Raw genomic sequence first — 6,322 nt, 5'->3', positions numbered from 1 at the left:
AGATCAAATCATGAATGAGGAACTTCCACAAAACATGAGTTCCACTGTTGACTATTGGACATATGGTGTGGAATAAAGTGAGCAAACTTTACCCAAGGATACAGGATTAAATATTGGCAAAGCCATGGTTTAAATCCAAGTCTGCTAGAAGCCAAATTAATAAAATATATGTGAGTTTCCAATTCATTATCTACAAAATGAGAATAATAACATTCACTTCAATTGGGCTGCACTAAAGTTTAGACAAAATGTTACCTATGATTTATTAAGTGATTTTTATATGTCAGTTTACTGTTTTCATTCAATTCCAAGTATGCTTTGTGGACTAGAATGGGAAATGAACTACTGTTCAGAGCAGAAAGGAAGAACAGAGCCTGAAAGGAAGCCCATTGTCCACAAGCGGATAACTCTCAGTTTATTTCCTTTACTCCCTCACTTTCGTTCCCTTAGTCCCCTGCCTTGAACCCATGCAAATACAGAGGGTGCCAAAAAATGTCTATGCAATCTAAGAAGGGTAAAAAAAAAAAAAAAACTGTGTTAAACTTGTACTACTCAAGTGATCTTTGACTCTGCAATTACAGGAGGTGTCAGCATGACTCATATTCATCTTTTGTTATTGGCAAATATTGAATGCTACAGTTTTTATACAGTTTTTGCTTCTCTTTATGTGGTGAATTACATTTATTGATTTATGTATGTTGAACTAACCTTGCTTCCCTGTTGAGTCCTTTCCAAGTTAATCTTACCAAAGAGACAACTTTTTGTTTCACTAATCTTCTGAATGATTCTTATGAAAAAAAATAGTTTTCTCCTTTCCTAAAATGTGTATACATTTTTTACCACCCTCTTTAGGTACTTTATAAATCTCCCTTAAAGATAACTGTTTATTGCAGCTCAATTTACAATCGCCAAAATGTGGAAACAGCCTAAATGCCCACCAACCCAGGAATGGATTAACAAGCTGTGGTATATGTATACCATGGAAGACTATTCAGCCATTAAAAAAAATGGAGACTTTACATCCTTCGTATTAACCTGGATGGAAGTGGAAGACATTATTCTTAGTAAAGCATCACAAGAATGGAGAAGCATGAATCCTGTGTACTCAATCTTGATATGAGGACAATTAATGACAATTAAGGTTATGGGGGGGAAGCAGAAAGAGGGATGGGGGGGTGGGGCCTTAGTGTGTGTCACACTTTATGGGGGCAAGACATGATTGCAAGAGGGACTTTACCTAACAATTGCAATCAGTGTAACTGGCTTATTGTACCCTCAATGAATCCCCAACAATAAAAAAAAAAAAAAAAAGATAACTGAATGGGAAATATAAACCTCTGGCTCCTGTGTTGAACTTCTGCTTTGAGGGGGCAATTGGGCTGACATTGACATCAAAGAACCAGTAACATGAGCACTAATTTTACTAAAAAACAATTTTTATTCTTCTTGCTTAAAATGGTAAAAGACTTAACTAGGTTAATATATTTCCTCTTATTTCAATAACAAACTTAATTTCGAATACCTTGGCTAAATCTGATAGTTTTCTATCCAATATTTAATAAAGAGTTATACTGTTAAACTCTTTGAATCTCACATCTTGAGTCTTTAAGAATGAGTAAATCCGGGCAGTGCCTGTGGCTCAAGCAGTAGGGCATCGGTCCCATTTACAAGGGGTAGCGGGTTCAAGGCCGGCCCCGGCCAAAAACTAAAAAAAAACAAACAAACAAGAATGAGTAAATCCTTCATATTACTTGTAGTATTTCTTTCTGTTTTACCTGTAGTAGAAAAAATTGATTTTTATCTTAGAGATTTCTGTATAATTAATTATATTCCTGGCAAGTCAGTATTCATGGTTTTAGGACTTTAAAACCGTAAGATTTTCAAGGTTCGGTGCTACCTATTCATAATTTCTTTCAGTGAGGCCCACAGCAAGCACCCTATTTATTCACAAATTCATTAATGAACTTAGTGTATGTACAATATTAACATTCACCCAGAAGTTTTCAGGGTAAAAAACACTGAAAAATATTTTTATTTTTCTTATCCTCTAAGCTCTTAAGAGATGATTCATAAAGACATGATTACTAAGTAAAGAGTACAAGGTATTATTAAAAAATAGTTACCACTTAATAAATTATAGCTATCTTCTAGGCACTATGCATTCATCACATTATAAAATCACATATGATCATCACCAAAATTCAACAAGTTACAATCAATCTCCTCGTAAAGGGAAGATTTAGAAACCGTGAATGTTTATGTGGCTGGTGAAGGCCACTTGCCAAATTAGTAATATTGGCAAGACTTGAACTAATCAAAACCTGAGTTCTAGCCACTCTTCTTGACCATTGTCTTCACATAATGAAAATCAAATTCAAAGCCAAGAGGCAGTAAACATGGAGTGATATTAGCCAAGAGAAGTTGTATGGAAGACATATGTATTCTCTCTTTCTATTGATATATGTCTGTTTAGATCGCAAGCCATCTAAATTCTATAATCTTTTGAAAAATATGTAATTTAATAATTTGTTTATACTGATACTAAAATGATGCATCTTTTCTTAAATATTAGTCTTGAAAGTCCATGGATTAGAAATATGAATTCATTTGCTAGGTAAAGTGAGAATATGTCTGTAAGTGAGACAGACCCAAGACTGAGAGGCCCCTGAAATCATAAGGTTTTATCTTTTATTTTATAATCAGAAGGCTGAAATTCAGCTGTAAACTCAGTTCTGTGTACACATTTAAGAAGGAAATTGAAAATGTTAAATGTGTTGAGTACACATACAGCATTAGCAAACAAAAAGCACAATAAATATACAATGCACTCTCAAATATGTGATAGAGAAGACTGAATGATAAATGTACTCCATTAGTGGTCTACAAACACCAGGTCTGTGCTTATCTCTTTATATCTCTTTATATTGCAATTGTGTATTTCCACTTTGACCTTTACTTCTGAAATATAAGAATTTTAAAGCCTAAACCTGTGTCATACTACTATTTGCATCTTTAGAAGCTGGTAACTTTGTGTTTCCACATGTAGTCTGTCAACAGTGAATGAATAATGATTAGTGAGAGATCAATGATTTTAAAGGACTTCACAGAGAGCCTGTCTTAGTCTGTTTTGTGTTGCTATAATTGTATGCCACAGACCGGATGATTTATACAGAAAAGAAATTTATTTCTCACAGTTTGGTGGCTGGGAATTCTAATAACAGGGTACCAGCATCTGGCAAGGCCTTCTTGCTGTATCATCTGATGGTGTAAGACAAAAGGGCAAGAGATTAAACCCCTAGCCAGAAGACCTTTATAACTGGCATTAATTCATTTAGGAGGGTAGACCCTCAGGATCCAAACACCTGCCATTAGGCTCCACTTTCCAGCACTGTTACATTGAGCATTTAGCTCCAAAAAACCTTCTGGGAGGACACATTAAAACCATATCAAGACATGAGTCTAGGTTATCAAAGACTGAGATTAGAAAGGGAAGAAGTGATCAAAGAGTATCTGCAGCAAGGAGTACCTCATGATGTAAATCACAGATGCGGGAAGGATCACTGCATGTCTGTGGTAGGGGTGCCATGAGAAATCAAGCAAGGAAAGGAAAAAGACACGGGAGTGAGAGTGATAGAGAATGAGATTCAGTAGGCCACAGATTATGAAAGTTCTTGAAAGTCAAAATAAGATATTGAAATTCACAGTCATTGAAACAGGGATGAAGGGCTCTAGGAAAAGAGAGGACTGAGTTGGTAAAAACAATAACTAAACATGTGCTTTAGAGAAAGACATGAAGAATGAATAGGAAGACCATCTGGATAGTTCCCATGGATGTGACTAATGTCAGCAATAGAACAGTGACATAAGAACTTCTAATAATCTGACTGCGTCATCCCTGGCTCATCCTACAAAGGCTGATAAAAGTAGATATTTGCAACTCTACTATACTCTCAAAACTTAAGGAGTCATTCATTTATTTACTCAATATCTATCTCTTAAATATCTATCAAGTGTTAAGGAATATGCCATTTATTGGGACTAAAATATTCAAAAACTGATTAGGGATGTGGAGCTAAAACACTGCCTCTGAATGTTCAGCTCAAATTCCTAATAATTTTATCTCCAAAATTTTTTAATAAAGGGCACTATCTTTTATAACGTCTTAGAATTGATTATATCCTTGGTACATATTTTGGGGGTCCTGTCTGGGGGTCCTGTCTGACAGCATTCAATAACACCTGAAACCAGTATTATTCCAGAACATTCAACTTTTCTGAGAAAATGATCAAAATTCAGTTGGAATAGTAAATTAAATACTGCCCAAATGAGGCTAGGTTGAGCTAAGCTCAAAATATGCATCATTTTGCTACTGCTATATGACATGAAATTGAATCCCATAGTTCAGTGTTAATCACTGTGTGGATTTCTTCCGGAGGAGGTAGACAGGAATAGTATTTATTAAAGAAATTCAAGGAAACAGAAAGTAAGCCAAGAGCTATTAGCACCCAACCAAGAGAAGAACAAATACATCTGAGGCTGTCTAGAGATTTTGTTCATCTTATGACTCCTTGTTTCTAGGGAAGTTATTGCCTGGACTTGCAAATATAGAAATGACAGAAAAAAATGTGAATTCTAGTCAGTAGTGGAAAATGGCTTATTTAAAAAAGGAGCCATAAAAAATAGGATATCTATAGTGAACACTAATGTGATTATATAAAATTAGGAGACAAAAAAAGAAAAAAACCCAAAAGCAAAATAAATATATCCAAATTAACAAGACTATCCTACTCAGGGGTAAATAAATATAAGAACACAGTAACAGTAATAATTTTTTTTGTGTTTTTTTTTTTTTTTTTTGTAGAGACAGAGTCTCACTGTACCGCCCTCGGTAGAGTGTCATGACGTCACAGGACTCACAGCAACCTCCAGCTCTTGGGCTTACGCGATTCTCTTGCCTCAGCCTCCCGAATGTGACCTCATCAAAATCAGAAAGAATTAGAGGAAAGTGGTGAACATAGTTTTTGTTTTTTATGTTCACCACTTTCCTCTAATTCTTTCTGATTTTGATGAGGTCACAGGTAAATTATATTTGCTTTAATATGTGCTTTTTCTATTTTTCCACATTGTTTAGAATCAGAGAAAAGAATTATGAAAACATAGCTCCATCCAAACAATTATTGAAGCCTTCAGGAGGCATCTAACTTGCTGGTGAACTCATGCTTATTTTCTTTTTGTTTCTCCTCTATTTTATTATCTTCTGTTGAACTCATCAAAAACTTCTTGATATGCTATGCCCTCTCCTCCTCCTTTCTCTAATCCCTATCTTTTCTTACCTAACTTTCTGCTCACGTGTCCTAATACTGGTGCCAAGGAAGATTATTTATAATATTGATCTCTCCTCTTTTTGATTTATTCTGTTATCCAGATTACATAGTAGGACTATGTTATTTCATGGATGCTTTCAAAAAGTTTTTAAAGGCAATTTTTTAAAACTTCTACTGATTTTTTTTAAAATGTAATCTACTTAATTGTCCTACCTATATTCGTGAAGACTGGATGACAAAGCTGTGAGTGATCAATTCTCTTCACTGTCTCAGGATTACCCTTCCTCTTCAGCACTTTTCTATGGTTCTTGTACCAACACCATGATCTTCAACTCCTCTTTCTCTTGAGGTAAGTTATTTCACAGAAGCCTTCTAGATCCATTAGATAAATAGACATCTGGAAGACCTGACTCATCCATCCTCAGATATGGCTGGACAAATCGGAAACCTTGGAAATATATAGATAGGTTAGTTTTCCAACTTGGGAGCACCCACTTCAATATATAGGTGCATTGTCATCAGTGCATACATTTCACTTCAATATGTTTTTTTATGTGTATACACATCTATATGTAGAGTAAAATTTTTTTTAAGCTTTTCAAAAAGTTAGGTTTATTAAAGTATAATTTACAAAAGTACAGTTGGATGTTCTGACATTTGTGTGCAGTAAGAACAGTCATGTTTAGATAAAATATTTCCATCACCCCCAAAAGTTCCATCAGGCCCTGTTACAGGCAAGTTTCCCTTCCCACTTGTAGGCACATTGTAGGTAATAAACACTTGGTGGATATAGTGAGTTATAACATCCCATAACTAGAACTTTCTAAGTAATGCAACAAAGAAACCAGTCACTTTACCTGTAAAACAAAATGCACTGGAAGAAAAGATTCTAATAAAGTAATTCTCAACATAGGGCATGCCAGTGACCTTGTAGCAGTTACTGGGAATGTTAAGTGTCTCTTCACAATTACAGGACCTTCTCATTTTCTTGGTTAGAT

Source organism: Nycticebus coucang, chromosome 3 (assembly GCF_027406575.1).
Source record: "Nycticebus coucang isolate mNycCou1 chromosome 3, mNycCou1.pri, whole genome shotgun sequence".
Lineage (NCBI taxonomy): Eukaryota > Metazoa > Chordata > Mammalia > Primates > Lorisidae > Nycticebus > Nycticebus coucang.
The sequence above is the reverse complement of the archived record's forward strand: the minus strand, read 5'-3'. Positions refer to the sequence as shown.